Here is a 23,129-nt window from a genome sequence, read left to right as displayed (position 1 = left end):
CAAGGTGGCACATGTCCCCATACACTTCATTTGGTGTTGTCTCACTCCTGGACTATGTACTGGCTGGTTCTCTCTGTGAGAACACCTCAAAAATGATGTCAAAGTGGTTTAAACTGATCTGAAATGTGTTTGATTTTTTTTTGCTTGAAGCAGGTGCATGAGATACTTCTGTGGACTGTTTCTCCTGATGTGTTATGAGCTACCTGTTTGTACGCTGACTTATCTTCTATGTTCTCAGCTTGTGCAAGGTCTGCTACTCAGCTGGAGTGGTGTTCTGCTTTTGGAAGGTGGCAATGGGTTTTTTTTGTCTGTGTGTTTGTTTTTGTTTTTTCCTGAGAGGAACTTAAAGGGGGCTGAAGCTGTGGGGAAAAGGAAGATTGCAGATGATTAGCACAAGTAGGCCAGCTGGGCACCTGCTGCCGAGCTCCTGAAGACAGTCTGGCATAATAGTGGATGCTGTTGTAGTAACAGCAACGTGCTCCCAGTGTGGACTAGAGGAGAGAAAAATGTACACGCACAGTGCTCAAAGCAACCTCTAGCCTAGCCCTGAGCTGCCACTTTTGGGTATATATCTGTTATACTTGAGACTGGACCATAGATAGAAAAAATCACACACAGAACGTTTACCAGGAAGGGCTGCTGTTGTGCTGGTGCAGTGATTCACAACTTTGGGTCGTTGTCAGGACTGGTGCTTCAAGTTTGGATCTTGCTGCTTGGAGGGGCTTTGTGAACTTTGCAAGTTGATTTGCTGGCCTTCTTTCTCTTCCTTCCAGTTCTTCTTAAAGAGGCACCTTAACCTTTCAAATAAAAGAATACCTAATGAGGGAAGGGAGAATCTTGCAGGGTGACCTTTCTGTCAGAATAGTGTAGAGCTTGCTCTCAGCCTAAAAGAAGTTGTGTTTAGAAGTGTAGATGGGGACTTGAGAAAAGATCTTCCCAACCTGCATTAGAGCATCTTCAAAACGAGCTGCAGGGTAGATCTAGTCCTCTGGTTGCCACAGTTACTGATGTACTAGAAAAAGTGGTAGGTAAGGGCAGGGGCATGATGTGTGAGGGAGTGTGCTGCTGATATAGGAGACAGAAACTATCCTTAAGTATTTTTGAGATGATCTTAGAGTTGTTGGACTTTGAGCGTTGCTTATGAGGATCTTTTTTTTTGGCCTTTCAGGGTTACACCAGGAAAAACTGTCACTTGATAACATGTTATATGTCTTGACTTGAGGGCTTAAATTCCTCTCTTCTTTCCCTTTGGCACTCCTACCCCATCTCCTGCTTGCAGAAATACACATAAAAAGCCAGGAAGGGACCTCAGGCTCTGCCAGTTTGTATAATGTCCTTCTCTGCGCAGGCAAAAGCTGTGCAGTGAGTGATAAGCCTGTTGGGCACGAGTGTGAAACGACTGTGGTTAGATAATGAAGACAGCTGATGAAGAAGACAACTGAATTTCAGATTTTGGCTAAATTTCCTCTACTTCCATCCTCTATCCAGCAAAGCCTGTTATTATCTCTTATACTGGAGCTAACAGCAGGAGGGTATGGATTGAGGGCCCACCAGGGCAGCATACAGGTACAGGTGCCTTTCAGAGGTTCTGGGAAGGCGAGTGGTGGTGATCACTACAGTTTCTTTGTACAGTGTGGATGCAGCTGGAACCCTTTCCCGTTCCTGAAGGCTTTCCTGTGGTCAGATATGGTACACCATAGCTTGGATCACCTTTGCTAATGAAGTCTTAGTGTGAGCATGGCCGCCAAATCCCAGTTCCCCAAGTTCTCTGCTTTAAACTGCTTTTGTTCTTTTAAAAAACATATGTTAGGATTAATTCATGTTGAAGTAGCCCAAGCTGCCATGTCATCTTTGACAGCATTGTAGGCTGGGCTAATGACCTGAGGGCATGAAGTTCAAACCCTGCTGCTGTGTGATGATGGACTCTTTAGAGGACATCTGTTTTAATGTTATTTTTAGAACAAGGCAATATCTTTTAATGACTTTTTCTGTAAAACTTTATGCAGTAAACATTGTACTGAATGGTGCAATCATGTTTTAGTAGTGGGAAAGTAATGTGGTCTGGAAGATGAGAGATCCATAGGCATGTGCTGTTAAAGTGACAGACTCCTGGGTGAAGCTTGTCTTTTGTCTCATAGAAGGAAGTCAGTATCACTTTTCTGTGGATAAAGGTACTAATAAATAGCACAGGTCTTTAGTGAGGGATTGTGTGCTATGTTAAAGGCTGTGATCTATATTTTGCATTTTAATTTTGTTTATCTATGAAAACTCAGAAGAGGATAAGTAAGTAATGGATAAATTTGTCTTCATATAGGAAAAAATGTGTGCAGCTAGGAGTTTCTCAGTGATGGTACATGATAAGGTATAGAATGTAGAAATAAGGTTTCATAAGCATTCATAAATCTGATGATTTTTCTGACTTGTTTCACTCTTATTTTCATATTGATTTTTCACATATATTAAGATATAATATTTTGCGAAAAAATTTACTTAATTTACATCCTTAAAACTTTCATGGTTGGCACAGTTTTGCATTACCAATGAAATGTCTTGGAAGTCAGTTTAGCCAACAGATCCAGTGCAATGAACTTTTTAAATCAAATTAAGTTGAACTAACCTATTTTTGCAAACAATTCACGTGTGGGAGTGAGTCAGTTTCTTCCACACCTACTAGAACAAATGATTTTAACTGCGTGAATCTGAACTGAGGAGACTTGATTCATTAGCTATTTTTAGCAAGTTGCTTTTACTTTATGGTTCTATATTAATGTTTCAGACTTTAAAAATGTTGATCTGTAGTTGAGATTAGTTGGGAACGTTAAACTACAGGTTCTTTGTATTTATAAAAATGATATTTTATCCTTTGCATGTAATTTGAAGCAATTAATGCCGGCTGGTTTTAGATGGGTATTACAAAAAGGAAGAATTATAATACTTACCTTAACAATTGCAAATTTATCTGACCTGTTAACAGAATAGGATTAGGAAAAGTTTTATACATTCATCTTTTTCATTACCCAAGTCTGAAAAGATTAGTAGGATGATGGACCATAAACCAACTTTTTAGAAAAATAGAAGTGGCTTGTTAAAGCTTTTTGCTGTATTGTTGCCTTCCATAATGCCCTAAACAGAGCTGAGATTAATTTCCTAGGTCTTTCATAAGGTACACTTGAGAATTCCAGTGTATTCTTGATGTAATTCCAGTGTATTCTTGATGTAGTTACCAAAGGGCTTGTATCGTGCTCAATAATATGCTCTCAGCGAAGCTCTAGGTTTTGTGATGGGTTTTATTTTTTTTTATTTTTTTTATTTTTTTTAAGAAAAGAGATTTAATTTTAAAAAGCTTCTCCACTTCTAAGGATTTTTGTCATTTGCTCTGTGGTTCACTGTGATCTGTTCATTTCAGCTATCTCCTAACACTAAAATCTTCCACCCTATTTTTCTCATCGGCGTATGTAGATTGCCAGAATGCAAGCTTTCATTTATAAAGGTCTTGTTCACTATAATGAATGTAGCTTTCTTCAATAGGAAACTACACACTGTTTTCTTAAGCTCTGATTTTGCATAGGCCTCAGTAATCATGTCTGTAGATATACTTAGAGTGCATTCAGATTAAGTGTGTGCATCCATCATTTCCAGCTGAGGCCTTAGGCATCCTGAAGTGCCTGAGATCTTAATTTCTATCACTCATGTCATCAGGGTCTTAACACTGAAACCTGTTATTACTTAACCATGGCCTAAAGCTTCAAATGTAATTAGTATCATTGGACACCCAACCTGAGACCTCTATAAGGGAATCTGAGCTTTGGAAACTGGTGGGGTGTCTTCACCAAGTACTGAATCATTGAAAATTAAGGGAATTTATTAATCAGATGTGCATTAATAAAGGCTGAGATATAGTTCTTAATTTGCTTAAGTGCAGTGCCATTGAGGGCTGAATATGTATAGCTGCCTTTCTACAAAAGGCCAAGAAGAGAAAAGATCAGAAGCAGCACAAATTCCAAATTCTTTTCACCATTTATAATTGTTTTCCAACATAAAAATAAACATGGATAAACTTTGTGAAGTCCTACTTGAAATGTGTTTGTGCCAGTTTAGCAAGATGTGCATGCTTAGGGTTTTAGAAAAGTCTGTGCAAAATTCTGTCTGATTTTAATTCATCTTAAACCTGGGTTATATTATTCTAATTGTCATTAAACAATTAGGTGAAAGATAACGAGTAAGATGACACATGTTTTAAACTCAGGTAGGTATGTGAAAGTCGGTCTTAAAGAAGTCTTAAACCACTCTTTTTCTGGCGATATTGTACTTTTATTTGGGACTATGTAGTTCACTGGTTGTGGATTCATTCTTTTTATAGGTGGTATAACTTTACCCAAAACATAGCAACCACTACAGAAGTGGGGGGGGGGTTGTTGTACATTATGATTGCCCTGCCAGTAATGGTCCCTTAGCCTAAGAGTTAAACTGTGTGCCTTCCCTGGATAGATGAAATCTCTGTCCTCATCTGAGGAAGGACAAGTTTTCTAGTAATTGCATGGTAATAGTGGTGGGGCATCTGAAACCTTTTTCCCACTCTTGAGGAATTCTTCTGTCCCTGGTTCCCCCTCTGCCTCTTCAAGAGATCCGTCTGTACTTTGGGGGTGAATGGGGATGTTTTCATTGCCTTGCACACCTTTGGATTTCTGCTGCAGTTACATCATTTCTATGATCTTCATTTTGCATATCCTTCCTCAAAAGTTGGCTTCTTCATGGAGCTTTTCTGTGTTGTTATTGCCTTTACTGCTGCCCATGTGACTTGGATTATCAATGAGGAAAGCTGTGAGTGTTCTGAGTGTCTTTCTATTTTACTGTAATTAAGGCAGAGTAGAAACAGCAGGAGGGTGACTTCAGGCATGAAGATCCTATTATATCATTTTGAAATATGCTCCCAAAGGTTTGCTTTTTAAGATGCATGTTTAGTCTTTAAATTTAGCTCTTTCTTCTGATAGGATTAGTTAGGTCATCCTGTGTAGTTCCTTCCATCCCCATTTCTGTGTATAATGGCTGCATGTCTGGGCCCTCCTTGTCTCTTGTTAGCCCTGAGAGATGGATGCCCAGTGTGCAGGCACTGCAGGCTTTGTTCTGCAGGCTTCTGTCTGTTCTTGGACTCTGGCTCCAAAGGAGAGTAGCAAATGTGTTTTTCCTGTACCTATAGGTGTACTTAAGTAAGAAGTTTCTATTGAAAATTTTAAATGAAATATTTAAATTTTAAAATAATAATAATATTATATGTATCATATTATTAATGTTAATGATATTAATAAATTAAAATTTTAAAATTAGGTTTCTGTGTCTGAGCATTTGCATTATGTCTGTGAGAAATGGCCATGTAATATCTGGCCACATTTTCTTTCTTTTTAGTTAGTATGTTCTTTAAGCAAAGGAGGGGATCTCGCTGTGCTCTTGCTATCAGTGGTTCCTTTTAGGGTGGCTTTGTTGTCTTGCAACGCTCTCAAGTTACTCACCCTAAAGGAAACTACATTATTATGATTCAGAACCTCACCCTATGTGACTTCCTACAGGAGGCTGTGAGAAGAAAAGTTTTACATGTACGAGAGGCTAAAAGTGATCTAAACGTCCTAATGGGGCTGGTAATTGCTACATGTTGGGTTATAGTGCAGAGAGAAGGCTGGAGTCTGTGGTATTTAACCTTTCTGCCTTTTAAGGGTAATATGGTATTTTTCTTAAACTCACAACGCTTCATCTTTCAGAGCAGACTTTCTGAGAAGTTGCAGATTAGTTGTGTCACAGGGAAGAAGCACAAACATTTTCTTTCCAGACCAGCTTTAACTAGTTGTAGTAATATGCCTTAGTCATGTGGCAACATACTGCTGTTGAGAGGAGTTAAGTTTGACTGTGTTAAATTGCTGTTATGTAACTGAAGATTTCCAGTACCAGTAAGTTCAGCCTTTGGTTTCCTGAACAGTTTATATTTAAGTTGGGAATAATGACAATATACACACAGTTGTTTTTAAACTGTGGTCCTACTGGCCTGATACTCCAGATAACACAGGACAACATACAGTGGGGATGCCTAACTGGAGGCTGTATGAGGCCCATGCACTGTCTTTATCTTGCCCTTAGAAATATTTACTGGTTATTAAGGCAACTGAACTGTGGTTATTGCTGTGTTTGTGATATTGTGGGCCAGCAGGATTTACTGGGTTGGATTTAGTTCCCTATGAACAGGACTATACCAGTCAGGCTTGACCCAGGCAGGTCTACATCCATGGCTAGAAATAATCAATCCTTGTGAATCCTGAAGTTGACTCTGTCTGATGTGAATTGTAAAGAAAAAAGACTCAACATTTTGAGAAGGTGGGAAGGGGGAGAAGTTTAAATAAAAAAATTAAAATTAAAAAAAGCTTTTACTACCCTTACGAAAGGGCTTTCAGTAATTTTCCTCAACATTAAAGGTATACATAGATTTGAGTGGCTCAGACCAGGAGCAGAAGTACCCTGGTTGATCACGAAAGAATTGGAGCTATAGGTTGTCTAGGTATAACCTTCCTGTTCTTGTGGGTAGTATTAAACATCATAAAGATTGTGTTTACAGTTTCAGGCACTCGTTGAGGGTGGGGATAGCAGACCTTACATTCTGTCCTTCACCTTTTGCATACCAGCATTATGCTTCCTTCACACTGTGAAACCTCACAGAGTTCAGCATGACAAGTGGGAAGTCTTGCTGTAAAAGCTGGGGAATGACCAACTAGAAAACAGCCTTGCAGAAAAATATTTGAGAATCCTGGTAGACAATTAGTTGGACAAGTCAGTGGTGCACCATTGTAGAAACAGAAGCTGCCTGTGTAGAGGGCTGCATCTGCGAGACTGTAGCCAGCAGGCTGAGGGAAGTGGTTATTTGTCTCTTTGCAGCACTTCTGAGGCCATTTCTGGGGTACTTTGTCTACTTCTGGGCTTCCCAATACAGAAAAACCACCGGGGAACTGAAGAGAGTCTGGCAGTAAACCAGTGATGTGGTTGGAGGCCTGAAGTACAAGATATGCAAGAAAGGCCTGAGATGTCTGGGGCTGGTCAGCCTGGAGAAGGGGGGCTGATCGTGATCCTCAGCTGCCAGATGTGTGGTTAGGGAGGACACACAGACAGATGCTTCCTGGGTGCACTGCCAAAAAGGAGATACAGTGGACACAGGCTATGGCAAGGAGCATTCTGACTATTCAAATAGTCATGGAGACATAAAGTACTCCTCGTGAGGGTGATCTGGCACTGGAAGAGTCTCCCAGAAAGGTGATAGTCTCTCCATCCTAAGGGATAAACCTCAGCTGGACAGGCCTTGTGTCACCTGATTGAATTTTGATGTTATCTCAGCTTTCAGTAGGAGGGTGGACTCCAGTCTCCAGAAGTCCCTGCCAACCTAAATTTACTGTGTGGTTCAGTATAATATTTTTTCCTGTGTTCACAAATGCATTTTACATCATGACTGCTCTAATAGAAAACAGTTCTTCATACTTCTCAAAATGGAAAGAAATATGTGAAATAGAATCTTCTTCTTGTAGTAGATAAAGAAGTTCACACAACTTGTGTAAATTTACTATTAATTTTTGATAATCTTTGGTGGTTACCACACTCTGAATATAGGTATTGACAAACTTGTAACTGGGCTTGTAAATGAAGGGAAACTAAATTTTTTTCATATTGTTCTGCCATGTATTTAAAGAAAGCACCAGTTTCCTTGTTCCTAGCAGAGAATTGCCAGAACAGGTTTTAAGAACTTTGAACCTATGTTTTATGTCTAGTGCTTTTTCTCAAGTGTGGTTTCCTTATGTCTGGTTGTTAGCCTTGATAGCAGTTGAAGTATTTTAAAGCATTATTCCATGGAGGTGTCAGAAGAGCCTGAAATCCCTGCATGACTGCGAGCCTGAATCATCCTTTATGAAAAATACAGGTTTAGCTGTTCTTCTAGATATATGTTCTCATATCCCAAAGGGATCTCTATTTAGTAGAGTTCCTAATACCCTTATATCTGACATGATAAGGAGTCTGGCTAAGCAGTTGCTAACAACAGGGTGAAACAAATCTTCCTCATAGTTCTGAAGATTTAATGGGAGATAGTAGCTGGGGTTTTTTGCTTCCTCTGTAGAATAAGAGCTTTATGACCTACATGAAGTTGGACTTGAAACGTGGTTTTAACACTGATGTTCTTTACTGATGATAGCACAGTGAGCTAACCAAAGTGCACAACAAATTCAGTGTTTCAAAATCATATTGATATATGGAAAATAGCACAGGAAGTGCTATCAGTGATGAGGATAGCAATGTATAAATGGGACAAAACCCAAGAACTAAATCCTTTATTAGTGGTGTGTCGTGCCTGTAGGGTATCCTAAGTGCCATTTGACTTTCCATACAATGAATTTATGTCTTTGAGTGTGTTGCTTCCAGCAAACTCCTTGGAAAATAATAAGATTCTTCAAAATTCTTACATTCCTAAATGCCTAGAAGTCTGGTAAACATCCTTCTCAGAGAACATATACTGTCAGCTATGTCATGAAGGCATTAATTGACAGTACTATATAATGTAATGGTCCACTGCCCTTCTGGGGCAAGAACTGTGTCTGTGAGCAGTTTATAATGTGTGTTATTTTTTCAGAAGAAACTTTTTTCAAAGTGTTCTGTAGTTGTTTCAGATGCTGTGGTACATGCACACTTGCAAGTACCTTGGAAGAAAAAGCAGATAGTAAAATAATGGCAATAACTTCCTTTTTTGGACCGAGTCTTGCTGGTTAAAACTACTGAGAAATATCATTCTCCTCCTCTCATGTCCTTAATTTCCTCTTTCATTTAGTTCAGACTCTTCACTTCTCATTTCCTATTTGTATTTAGAGAAGGCACTTTGCAGTGATGTCTTTAAAAAAGCAATACACGCTTGTGCACACATTGCAGCAATGATCTTTTGTGTCAATGGCTGTAATATGTCATTTTGCACATCGGTAATGATAGCTCTTCCTTTAAGTGTATGCTTGATAGCTACAGAATAAATAATACAGAGACTTTACTGGAAAATGTGCTCCAGTAATTTACCTTCAGAGCTCTGTGGGGAGCTCTGAAATGGGTGACAGCTGGTGAAAGATAATGGATTATCTTTCTGCAAGAGGAAAGCATGGGCAAGACCTATTTCTTACTTCAATCTCCTTGCCCTCATCTCTTCCTCCCCCTTCATGTCCCATATAACAGTTAAGAACCTGTCCTCTCCATTTTCTGAGAGACTTGGGTGGAGACTGCTACTTATCACTTTTGTGTTTAAAAAAAAATTAATTGGCAGGGAAATAATTTTAGGTGTGCATAACAATTTGTGGAAGAGGAAATCAACACTGTCAGCTTGTAATCTTTTAACACTTATCCAGAAATAGATTGTTGAGGAGTCATAGTACTTGATTTAAAACTTGTAGTCTTGGAATAAAAAAGAAGCAGATACATGAATTAGAAAGGAGTGGGAAAGAGATCATTTAAAGTCCTAAATATTGATCAATATACTACGAACATTGGTCAGGCCAGATGTCTTTACCTGTGCTTCTAGAAGTTCTTGTACTTTAAGGAAAACTTTTAAGTTGAGTTTATTTACTAAAATGTCTGTAAAGGAAGATTTTGAAGGAGTGGTGGAACTGATGGCACTCAAAAAAACCTTTTCGTATGGGATAAAGACTCTTACTAGACTTGGGTGTTTTGATCTATTCAAATATGCTCATGTAAGAAAGATGAGACTTCGGGTTGACTTCTTGGTTCTTTGAAAATGCCTTTCTCATAGAGTGGGTCTTCAGTAAAGAATAATTTCTTAAATTTTGGTTTCATATAATATAGTTGTGAATGCTTCTGGCTTCTTTCCTTCCTTTAAAATGCAGCAGAACAATCAGTCAGGAGTGAATTTTTCCCAGCAGTTGCACAAACTACTCTGCTATTGTAAAATTTCTTAGAATAATTAGGTGCATTTTTGTCACTGTTTCTATTACTGTACTCAGATTGCACCAGTAGTTACTCTTACACAGGAACAAAGTGACATGATACTTGCTGCTCATGCAAATAATAAAGTGGAATAGTTTAACACATGGCTGTTCCTGCTACTTCTTTTTAAAGATTTTTATGGTCCTGGATTTTTTTTTTTTTTTTAAATGATGCTGCTATGGACTTGGTTTTAAAATTCAAATTACATAGGAAACAAGAGTTAAGCTTCCTGAAATTATTAGAAAAGTGAAATTTTGTTGCTGTTAAGGTATAAACATTAGGACAGTTGCCAGAAGAATAGTCTTCAAGACTTAAACTCCTTTACGGACAATTTGATCAACAAAAATGCAAGTTTATAAGCACAGCCTTCTTTCCCCTCTGTGCTGCATGGTATCTCTGTCTTGCAGACAATTGCCACAAACTTGTATTGTGTGTGTACCTGCCCATAAGAACCAGATTGAAACTTGTATGTTACTTCAAAGACCATGAAACTACCAAGAGATTAAAAACATTTTTGGTAATATTCATGTCCTTGCTGGATTCACAGTGGCAATCCAAAGGTGGAATGATATGTTATTTATCAAGCAGTCCTGAGCAGCCTTTTCATGATATTTAAAAAAAAAAAAGATGACCTGAGTGGCATATATATTAAGAGATTATAAAGTAAAGCAAAAAATTAAAGATTACATCTCTTCCAGACTTTTCCATTAGAGAATCCCCAAGAAGTTTATGGAAGAAAAGGATTACATAGCCTCAGCTAGCATCAAAAAAGAAACTAACTTGTCTGAATTACATTATCAAGGATGAAAAGTTTGACAGTCTTTATAAACTGTGGTTTGGGACTGTTGTTTTTTTTTTTTAAAGTGAGTCGATGCAATTGGAAAATATTACTTAAGAGCTAAAAGAATCACAGAATGGGCAAAGTAGCCAAGGTTTACTTAGATGACACTGGAGACAAATTAGTAAAGGAAAATATTAAATTCTATGTGGGGAAAAAGAAGGGAATGGGGTATAGCTACAATGATGCATAAGGAGGTAGAAAGGCAACTATTTGGCTTTCCTCTTTGTAAATACTGACTCAATGTCTATACTACTTTACAGAGTTTCCAGTTGCATTGAAGTAGGTTAAAGTATTTTGAGGATTGACTGAAATTCCTCATTCTTCTGCTTGTGGTTACCTCTTCTTCTCATGGCCTCCTCAGAGGCCAAGTACTATGTCAGAAGATTTGTGGAAGGAAGTTAATACATCTTCACTGGTTTGTACTCTGGAAATGAAAAGCCATAAAAAGCACATCTGTACTGGTAGGGTTTTCCAGCTGCATCTGTACTGGCATGCAGCTGCTCACCCTGGTGTTGCATTGGAGCTTCCAAATGTTTGGTTGTTATTTCCAAGTATGAGTAAAGAAAAAGGTTGGAAGCCAAGAGAACGGAGCCTGAGGTACAGATGAAGATTTGAGATTGCCAGGGTACTACAAGCTTGTTCTAAATACCCTGGTAATTGACTTTCTGTTTTGAAATCAACACACCCGTCTAGATGGGCTGTAGATGAGTAAAGAAAAGGAACTGTCCGCCTAAATGTGTGGAAATAAATCTTAGGGCAAAAGGATTATGGATGTGGTTCTCATTAAACACAGATGGCATGTGGATAATCTTACACCTAAATTTAAGTAAAGTTGTGTTTAAAATGACAAGCTTAAAAGCAGAATGTTCTATCTGATACTTCGTCTGATATAAAAACTTGGTGGGATGATCCTCACTTGATATGCCTACCTTGAAAAACGGAGGAGCAAGACATAAAGGTGAGATGTGATATCTACAACTGTGAGGGTAGTGATTGAACAGAGTTTTGTTTCTTACTGGCTTTAAGAATACAAGGCAAGAAGGAGGGAGAAGCTAGAACCCAGGGATCTTGGACTGCTGCTGATCATGCTGGAGTGTGCAGCAATGGGAGGTATGTTCTGCACTGGAATGTTAGTGTGGAGGATACAAGCTTGTGGGAGCTTACAAGAGGTTTGGGAATGCCTAGAAGCATGTCCATTAAACAGCACATCATGTGGGCTGGCAGTCTGTTGAGAGCTTTTCTAAAATCATGATCCAGAAACTGGATTTAAGAATTTAAAAGATATCACAGCAAAGATGGTAGGAAAAGACAGGCTATAAATACTAAACAAAATCAAAACCAAAACTGTTCTTTGATACACAAAATACTGAGATAAGGGGAAAGAGCTTATTCAGTGTACTGTACGTAAATTAGCAAAAATTTGGATAGGAAAGCATGATAAAAATGCAGAATGAGGGGGAGAGAAGAAGGAAGAACTTCATCCTGCCTGTACTAGAGAAAGCTGAATTTATAATGCTTGGAGACTTGGAAATGTCTCTAGGAAAAGGCATGGTGTTCTATTTTTAGATTCTTGTTCCGTATGGTTTGCATATATATGTGATGTTAAAGCTGTTTAGTCATGCTGTAAATCAGTTAGATTTTAAAAATTCACTCCTAACTGTTCCAGGATTTGACTTCCCTAAGGATGACTTTTTGATTTAAAGGACAGTTTAAAAATTCAAACATGTATAAACTGTCATGTATCTAATATTCTAAATTATCATTTATCCAAAATGTTTTCTTTCAGGGCTATTCAATGTGTATTTAAAAAACCAAACCATGGTTCCAGGCAAGATTTAAATGACTTTTTTTCTTTATGTAATAGCAGGCGTTATGATCTTGGTCAGTCTGAAACTTCAGACTAATTAGTTGATGCTAGCAAACTGATAGCTGGAATGGGCAATATTCTAAAACAGTGTTCTGCAGGCTTCTTGGTTTATTTCCTAATGATGACATTTTGGGAATTTTTTATTTGAGGGTGGGGGTTTTTTGAACCATTACTACTTATAAAAAATTCTGTACAGCTAATGATCCATGTACCATAAAATTTGACTCCATTTTTAGAAATCTGTATCTAAGGCCAAGTTTTCAAGTAGATTCTCCCCTTCCTCCACCTGGTAAAAATTTAGACCTTCCTTACCCATTTCAAATTTTAACTGTAGTATATGAAAAGCCTGGGGATAGATATAGACAAATTGCAAAATAAGCTATGTCAGTGTCAGACATTAGGGAAGAGTTGCAAAGTGAAATTAGAAGCACGTTGCCTTATCTGGATAAAGTTTTTATCACATCTTGGAAAGCTGAGAGATGTATTTCTCTTTCTACACTTTTTACATCCTGTCTGAGCAGTAAATGTTCAGAAACATCCTGACATGCCCTCTGGAGATGCGCTTACCTTCTGAGTGACCCAAACCCCAGTGATTTTGCTGTTACAGGTGGCTTGCCATGCTCCTAATGTTTGCCTTGAGTTTTGTTGGTAGTGACCTTTAGCACCTGGAGTCCGTGAAGATAGTACTGCTGTAAATGGTCTTCCACTTCCTTGCTCCCAGCTGCTGATATTGGAATTAGTAGACTGAGACAGAATGGCCTTGGCTCTAGATTTCCTGGTCTAGAGAGGGAACTGAGTGAGAGTATTTATAATAATAAAAAAGCCACTCTGAGCCATCCACTATAATGTGTAGCAAATCTTAGCATGGGACTTGTAAGTATTCTCTGCAGGATTAAAGGCAATCTCCCTGTTCTCTCTTCAGAGTAACTTGAGCTACTCCAAAAATTCTAATGCCTGGTTACAGTAATTGTTGTCGCATGTCTTCGTGGCCTTTTCCTATGGCAAAAATATGACTTTCAGTGACCTTTTAATTAGATCTCAAGCTCCAGGCAACTTTTGAAACAGGATGAGTAATGTCTGAGAAAATGTCCTCCTGTACGCTGCCATTTAGAAGGAAGTGAAGAGAAAGATGTGCCACACCTGTACTTACAGTAGCTGCTGCTGCTACTTGAACTCTTGAAATTGAAAAACAGCTCAGGGTGTTTATGTGTGTAGTGTTGCAGCCTTGAGCCATCAAAAAAAAATAAAAATCAGGTGCAGTTCTGTAGCACTGTAAGCTGATCCTTAGTCTTATGTTTCCTAGTTTGTGGTGTTGATATGGTTGGGAACTGAAGCATCAGGAAAAAGGTAATTGTTGCTTGTCTCTGCTCCCTGATCCAGCTTTCCATGGGTGTTAGCACCAAGGCAGGCCACCTCTGCAGCAACTGGACGGCAGCAAAGGCTGATGTGTGGGCAGTTCATCACACCCTGTGCCACTTGGGACAGTGACCTCTGAAGAACAGCTGCGCTCCTTTACCCTTCTTGCTTGTGCTGGCACAGCAGCCTCTCACGACCCTTCAGCGATGATGATTCAATTTGTTAAATTACAGGATGATAGTTGTGTTGTGTGTCTCAGGATCCTGCTGATTTAGTGAGTAGAATCAGGTCAGTGAGGTGAGACCAGTTGGATTTGTTGGAGCTGATACAAGGAAGAGAGCGATCTCCAGAACTGCCCCTCTGGTTGCAGCAATCCACTATGGTTGTGTCATTAAACTAAAAGGGATACCTCGTTATGTGGATTTCATTCCTGTCACTCTTAAGTGCATTTGTGTAGGGTGCTTTGGCTAGAAGAACTTCATAGAAACCTCTAACCTGTAAAATAAAGGAGTTGGCGTGGGGTAAATACAGCACCAGTGTAAAGTATTAATTGTTCTGTTACATTATGCATGCATTAAGTTTATAGAAACTTGAAAGAACATCTTGCATATATCTGGATAAAAAAAAAAATGTGCATTCGCTGTAAGTAATTAATGCTACTTTTTTGCTAAGTTTTACTTCTAAAGTGAAATAAAGCGTGCAGTCAGGAACTAGAACTTTGCTCATACATTGATGTAAGTGGTGGCTTAATTAATGTAAGTGCATGTAAGCTTATATCAGCACAATGTGGTCATCAGATTGGAGTTATTTCATTTCTTAGCAGGGTGTGCAAGAGGTGCTAGGTCTGATGAAATTTAGTTTCATCCTGTGTTGTTGAAATTTTGGGTGAGCTCAAATTTGAGATTTTCTTAATCTCTACTTTGAAACCATCTGAAAAGTAGGTGATGATATCAAAGTTCTTTTTCTGAGCAGTCATAATTCTCAAACTGTTCTACAAAAAATAGTTAACCATGTTTTTAAGATTATTCATCATACAGTAAAATAAGTGGATTTTAGCAATATTTACAACGTTGTTATGGAATAAAAGAAATGGAATCATTGAAATTTTACTGTTTGGAACTAGTGATTCATGTAAAACTCTGAAACAATATTTCCATTACTGATGTGCTTCAATATGTGATTGCCATTTGCTGTGGCTTAAATGGCCTCTCCAACACCTGCAAAATCTGGCTCTGAACTAGGAGTACAGAAAAACTGAGGCATGAATAAAGCTATATTAAACAGAGATTGCATTCTGTGGTGTGTCACATCCATTTCTTACAGTGTTTTGACATGTATCTTGGAAGATCCTGTGCTAATTTGGTACAGGTTGTCTAGAAACAGGCTCTGGTGTAGCACTTCCATGCTCGCTGCAGTCCAGGCCAGATTCACATCAATTCCAAAAGCCATTTTGCCCTTCTCCAGTCTTGTCCTTCTCCCTGCCTTGGACTGGGGTGGCAACATTATAGCTGTATCTGAGTCCCACTGGGTCAATGGTTTGGTGGGATGGGATGGAATGGGACAGACAAGTCAGCTTTCACCTGGAAATGTTTCCTGGTTTGACACACACATGAATGCTAATGTTGATCCAAATGATAGAGTGGAGTGTGGTGGGAAGGAACAAAGAGAAACTCTTTCAGCAGCAGAATGAATTTCCTTTATGAATTAAAGTGGTCGTGTAGCTCCCTATTCGGTTGTCTGAGATGTCTGGAATGTCAGACTGTTCCAAGGAAAATGTATAATTCAAAAAAGCCTGTATAGGACTTGATGTACATGTGTCTTCTGGGCTGGGTATGATCGTTTTGAGGAAAATAAAAGGACTGAAGATGAAGCCTATGAAGGCATTGGGTATCAGCAGTTATGTAAGAGTGGAAAAGTTTCTTTATTATGGAATAGTAATCTTTTCTTTGCATTTTTTAGCAAGGCTTAGGAGGAAGGAAAGTACCACCTTTATAAATCTTACCAAATTTGAGTAGAAACAAGACACATTTGTTTCAGTCTCTTCAGAGAGTGACAACTTGCAGAGGCGGGGCTTCTGCTAGGTAGGTTAGTAAGTGAAGGCTCTAAGGCTGAAGAGGCTGATGAACCACCAGTGAATCCATGGTTGGTGCATAGTCTGCTGAAGGAGCTGGAAAACCTAGGGAAAGGTTAGAGAGGCATATTAGCTTTCCCTCTCCCAAACAAATGTAAGAAGTTTGAAAGATATATGAAAAGCTGGACTACAAAGTACAGTCAGGAACATAATTTCTCTGGGAGCTTTCTTCATTCTCCCATGAAAGTTGGGCTAGAACTTCATTTCAAGCTGCTGAATGTTTTCTGAAATGCCCGGATGAGCACTTCCAAAGGGGCAGGTTTTCTTGTTTACTGTTCAGTCTTTTTTTCCTGCTGTATCTGAAATGTTATATGTTGTGAAGCTTCACCGAGCTTGTGCGGATAGTAAGTCACTTCTGGCTTTCCCAAACAAAATGCTATTCACAGTCACGTTTTTCTTCAGTCTTAGTACTAATAGTTCCATCTTCCAAGATCAACTCCAATGTTTGGAGGGGGGGAAAAAAAAAAAAGAAAATACAAATCCTGCCTGAATTGCTTCTAGAGACCAAGTTATACTTCCCTAAATTTGGATCATTCCATGACAGTAACACAACAGTAAGATGAGAAATTGGTCGCTGAGCTTTGCCCTCTGTTTGATATAAGGTTCTTCTCCTTGTACTTGCATCCCTTGTAGCATTGGGATATGCCATTACCTTTAGGTCTGATTGACATGTTGTTTTTATTTTACCTGACCATTATTTTTCTTTTTGTGAACTAAGGTCTTGCATATATATGAGTACAACAAATAGTCATTTGTTGGTTTTTTTGGGTATGTAAGCCAGCACTTACTTCCTCTCACCTGCCAGAACACTGTTGCTGTTTAGTTCTCAAAGACACATGCGGTGGCTTTGATTAAACTGGCAACATGTTTTTCACTTGGACTATTGGGAACCATCTGTGTGCTCCTCTCTTCTAGTCTGTTCAAACCTTGCATATTATCTTTGGTGTCCTTTCATTGTGAGCATGAAAAGCAGTGAATGGGCTAGTCAGGCAGATAGCCAGCTATTAAGTGTTTGTGGTAACATTCATCAGCGAGCTGGCATGTTGCTGCTGATTGAGTCCTTCTGTATGGCTCTTGCACTTGGGGCTTGCCACACAAAAAGAGTAACAGTGAACACAGATGATGTTTCAAGGTAAATGCCTTGCTCTTCTGCTGGCAAATTTAGCAGCACTAATAGGATCAACATCAGAACTACTACTCAATATTTTTCTTCAAAGCGTTTCCCAGTGCCATTACCCTTTAGCTTGGTGATAAATTTTTCATGCAGTTATCACAGACTAGTGTACAAATTCTAAATACCACAATCAGTTCTTCTGTAATTGATAAAACCACTTACAGAGCAAAATGCAGAAGCTATGAGCACTCAGTCTTGGTTTATGCCTAAAACTAATTATCTTTTTATCCTTTTAAAATTTTGAGGGGGTTGCATGTAATTATCCAAATCTTGTCCCAATTCATAATTCTGTTAAGTGTCAGCAAGGTATCTGATTGAAAGTGGTCAAACACTCTTTCACATATGCCAGAAAGCTTTTATAAAATAAACAAATCCATAATCATTGCTGCAAATGGATACCTCTGTGCAATAGTTTTTCAGAAGAGCTTGAGTGTTTTTTAAGTATTTGGATACCAAATAAAGAAAAATGTGATATTTAATAATTAGCTACCACTTACTATCTTTAAAAATCAGCCTTAAGAAGACTCAGACTTTTTTGCTGTTGTGTTAATGTCTGTTTCTACTGTCATTTTAGTTCTGATAAATGCTGTTAGAAGAGAACATCTTAAAATTTGGAAATACTGAGTATCCAGGCACTGTAAAACTGGATGGCCCCTTGTTCGGGGAATAAAGAGGACTCTAGCAGTGTGTGAAGCAGTGTTGTATAAAGAGGCTGTTCTGCAAGGGCTGTAGGCACTTTGCAAGAGGTAACCAGGTTGTGGAGTTTGTGTCATTGTAGTGATAATCAAAGTCTTGCACCACTGCACTGGTCTAATGGATGTTGATGAATGATGAAGAATCGGATCATTGAGCAAGAGGCAGACAGAGTAATGGAAGTGTGTGTATGTACGTCATAAAAACAGGAGGGAGGGCAAGCAGAAAATGTGTCAGAGAACACAGAATGTGTCACCTTTGGCTTGTAAACAGCAGAACTTTGGTGAAGTTTGAACCCTGTAGAATTTGTATCTACCTCCTTTACTAGGTTCAGTGGAATAACCCCCTGCCCTTCCCACTGTACTACCTTCCCTTTACTGCTGCACTCTTCCTTTCTTCCCTCTTCTATGTTGTATTGCTTCCCTGTCCCTGTGTGACCATGGATGCTTTGCACCTTGGTGTGTACTGGCTGCTATGTCACCTTATTTCCTTAGGAAACCAGATTGGAAGAAAGCTTTCACTTGGCTTGACAGTAAGAGGAAACAGGCAGCACAGGAAAAGGGAGGCAAGGGTCTATATTTGGAAAAATTAAAACTGAAGTCAGCAAAAGATGGAAGAATAAAAAAATGTACATTTTTTAAATACAGGGAAAATTTCACAAATGGGTAGCAAGGTGATTGTACTTCTTTAAAACTCAAGTGTGGGTTGTAACAGGTATTTATCACCCTAGTGAGCAGGTTGGGGCTACCTGGGTGTGGGTATCTTCCAAGATGTGTATACAAGCACTAACTTGTTAAACCTGCCAGCCTTCTGTTTTAGTAGCAATATCATAGGAATGCTGTTTCTTTGAAAAGGGTGCACAGAGGGCAAACAAGTTACTTGATTTCTAGAATGTAAGTGAAGAGGGATGGTTGAGAGAAATGGTAAAACTTGCTGCTCTTTCATGTTCTTTCTCCAAAGAAAACATCTTAAATAAAGTATTGTATCTGCCTGATGGGAATGTGGCTCCACAGACAGTTATCTGCATCATTTTCTTGTTTCCCTGACATTAATCTTTTGCAGTTCGCATAGTTGCCTACCACAATGTTTTGTAAAGGGGATGAGTAGATAAGGGGACTGTGGTGGCAGATGAATTTCTGTCTGACCAGACAGTTTGGATGTACCTTCAGGGTAGATCTACCTCAGTGTTGTTATCATGATATGTAATGACTTAAACCTCAAATCACTTAAAGGATTGGTTCCGAATTGTGAAACTACCTGGTGTAAGGCAGTCCAGTATATGAGCAAGGTTCTCCAAGAGCCCATGGAGTCTCCATCCTTGGAAGTTTTTGAAACCTGACCAGGCAGAACTCTGAGTAACCTGGTCTGAAATCAGTATTGACAGTGATTTGAGCAGGAGGTTGGATTAGAGACCAGCTAGTCCCTTTCAACCTGAATTGTGAGTCTGTGTATTGTTTGCTTGCAGTTGTCACATTTATTTAAAACTTGAAGCTGCCAATGATACAAAACATCAGATGTTCTTGAACATTTGGCAGCTTCAGCTGAGTGATTTTTGTGAATTTCTGGAAACTTGCACTGCCTAACAAAATATGGAGGAGTCCTCAAATTACAGGCATTGGATAACTCCACCACTGAAGCAGTAGTTATCATAAACCCAACGGGTAGTCTTTTGCCCACTGATGTAAAGGTGCTGGCTGGTGTGATTCCAGATGGTAAATTGTTGACATAAATTGAATGATTCAGAATCTGAACAGAAAGTAAAAATTTAAAATATACCTTGACACTTCTCATTTTTAATGGCATTCTAGGTGGGAAGAGTTAACCTTTTATTTTTTGAGGGTGATGTTGGCAATACCGCCATCCTTCCCTGACCTGCCTTCAGAAATGAGAGGCGATTTGGCAAAAGCTTCTGACGCTGAGAGAGGCTGGTGTGCACCCAGTCCTGGGGTAGCAGTGCAGAGTGCCCAGTCTGCTGTGTCAGATCGTCTCCACTGGCATTTCCTGCAGCTTTTAGTCGTTCTGAAACAGCCTTCAAATATTTTCTATCGGGTGGCATAATACAGATTGACTGCAGTGTAGATGCACCAGCTCTCAAGCCTAAATCACAAAGCTGTTTACCTGTGACTGTGCTTTAAATTGTATTTTCAAATTATTCAAATTGATGTTTTCATGTAAATAAAATATCCTAATCCCAGCTCTCAGTGGAAGAGGAGAATATGATCAGAATAGAAATTGCATGTGGAAAATTATGTCTTTCATATGTACCCGGCTGTTCAGTGAAGAAATAAAGGTTGGCATTTCACTTCCCATTATGAATCAAAACATCGACTGTTACTGTTTTGTTTTATATTCTTGAGAGCGTACATTACTTGGCTCCTTAAAATTAGTTCTTTGGGGTTTTGTTGGGTTTTTTTGTTGTCTGGCCTTATGGAGAACACCCTTCTTCCAAACAAGAACAAGTACAATAATGCAAAATGAGCTTGAGAGAAAAGGCAGTGATGCATACAAATATTTGCATGTAGAATGTCTATCCCAAATTCTGATTACATCCTCACAGTCATGAATAAACAAACTCTTGCAATTACTCTCAGCTAATGTTACCCTGACAACAGTGTGTATATATAACAAAATTCAGTAATCACTGCCAACAAAACCCCCAGCATAGCTAATGCTTCTGTTTGCCAGGATGAAATACTTTCATTAAGTATTAAATCAACTCTAAATCATAAGTTCTGCCTTCAATATTAGGATCAAAACTAATCAGTAAAGTGTAATTATTCATTCCAGTATATGGAGATAAATTTGTCTTGAGTTCCCTATTTATCAAATAGTGATATAGAAAAGGAGAAGCTGGAGTTTTTTACCAGTTAGATAGTGATAAATCACTTGGCATTGTTCTGGCAAACACAGCAAACACAGCCTGTCTCTGCTACTTTTTGGTGGAAGTTTCTGCTCCCTCAGTTTTGCCAGTTCTGTGCATGCTACTGATCTGGATATTTGCGGATTGAAGAACAGCAGCCTCCTGGGAGGAGAGTAGGAAAGCAAATAGGAAATATTTTTTTATTTAACTTACTAAGAGATAGAAATTGTGAAATCCAGTACTTAAATGCAGCAGGTCACATCCTGGTGTAAACAAGTGCTAATCAAGTAAATATGAGTTTAAATGAATTACTGGTCTGTTGCCTCCTTTGAACTCTGACTTGATGTGTAACTTTTGTTGTGGTCTCTGTGATGATGAGATTCTGTGGATATTAGGTTTTATTATAAGACTCGAATTTTTCTATTTCAAGAGAAGTCCTGTCCAATTTAAAATATTTCTGTACATTCAAATATTCATGTTTAGTGCTTTCCAAGAGAGAGGCCACTGAAGCTGCTGTGTTTCTGAACACCAACACCTACTAAATACTGAAAGCAAACATTAGTTAAGTGCACAAATGGCTTGTAAAAATAGTAACTTCCTTTTAGGAGAGAATACTTTTTTCCTTTACAGATATTAAAATAATTCATTTTAAAAGCAATACTTCAGTTGACCAATTGAGATGAAAAAACAAGATTAACTGAAACTCTTAAAGTTCCTTCCTTCTTCAAGGGTACAATTCCTAGAAAGGTGGCATTCATGCCCTTCCCTGCAGACACTATTTCTTCTGCTTACTGAAATTAAAGTATGTTCTCTGCTTGATAGATAATATTTATTATCTTTTGAAATATAAAACTAATCGAATTTACTTGCTTTTATACCACTTTATGCATTTCTAAACTGAATCCCAGTTTTAGTGATGTGAAGTTAGATACACTTCAAAGCAAGGAAGTTTGTAGACAAAATATTTTGTCACCAGTCAACAAAAATATAGGGGAGGTTTATTTTAAGTGTACAAGACAGCTTAGATTTTGATAGGTTGTCTTCCTGCTTTGAATGTTGCTTGTGGTCAATTTACAGTAACAGGTTTTTTATTCTTAAACCAGTTATTTTATTGCCTAGAGAAATTGTGGATGTTCCATTGCTGGCAGTGTTCAGCCTGGTCTAGTGGAAGGTGTCCCTGCCCATGGGCAGGGACAAAGTCTCTTCCAACCTAAACCATTCTATGATTCTATGATTTTGATGTTCTGTTTGCTTATCAGAACTATTGCTAAAATTTGTTATTTATTTAAAACAAAAATTATTATTGGGTTAGTGACCCCAGAAATAAAATTACTAGATTTCATTTCCCCTCTCCTTGAATTTTGATAACAGAAGCTGATGTTCTGCAAAATTAGTCCAAAGAACCACTTTCTGTAGTAGCAACCTCATACTTAATAATGGAACTGTCACGTTTATTTCTTGTCTGCAGTTGTGCTTCCTCAATCTGTCTTGGTTTGGTGGGAAGGAGGTGAGAGAACCTTACAGAATAATTGACATATATCACAGGCATCAGCAGTGGTATTTACTTGTGTGGGTGTCTGATTGGACTGGTATAGATCTCTAACTGGTTTGAGGTGGTGTTTATAAACAATTTGGGGGTTTAGGGTGATAGTCTCAATGACCTTGTGGTGAGGAAGACTGTGGTAGGCATTTCTGTCCAGCTGAAATAGGGAGTCTAGCAGAAAAGCTAGTAGAGTCTCATTATTAAAGTTCATACTTTGGGTAGACAAGAAACATGCAGTGAAAGGGGTATTACTTCTGGAGGAAACCTTTTCAGTAACACCTCTCCTAAGTACAAGGAAGCAGCATGGTTATTCTTCAGTACAGCTGTTTCTTCATTTATTTAGCTCTGATGATTTTTTGCTGAGAGGTTTTCAGGCTTTCTTGGTTAGATTTTATACTGAAATCTGCAGTCTCCGGTTCAGACTTCTGTCTGTGTGGTTGTAAGGGTACGTTTGTTTGTGTTATCATCCAAAATACACTGTCAAGGCAATGACCCCTCTTGTAGGAATTCTGTTTGGCTTGTAACTCATTAGCTTAATCATAGTGGAAGGTGAGGTAAAACAGGAGTCTGGGCTGAATTACAAGTAGTAGTTCTGTGATATTTTATTCAGTTGCACATGGGAAAAATACATGTGTTGAAAAACTTCATTCTTTTTAGTCTAATAA

At 38.6% G+C, this 23,129-nt stretch overlaps 1 protein-coding gene across 1 annotated transcript in view; it reads left to right on the top strand.

Moving 5' to 3' along the window:
* Positions 1-23,129, top strand: part of CDC42BPB (CDC42 binding protein kinase beta) — a 94,315-nt gene that overhangs the window by 4,049 nt on the left and 67,137 nt on the right.

Source organism: Chiroxiphia lanceolata, chromosome 6 (genome assembly GCF_009829145.1).
Source record: "Chiroxiphia lanceolata isolate bChiLan1 chromosome 6, bChiLan1.pri, whole genome shotgun sequence".
In the NCBI taxonomy this organism is placed as follows: domain Eukaryota; kingdom Metazoa; phylum Chordata; class Aves; order Passeriformes; family Pipridae; genus Chiroxiphia; species Chiroxiphia lanceolata.
This window is presented reverse-complemented; position numbering and strand designations above follow the sequence as displayed.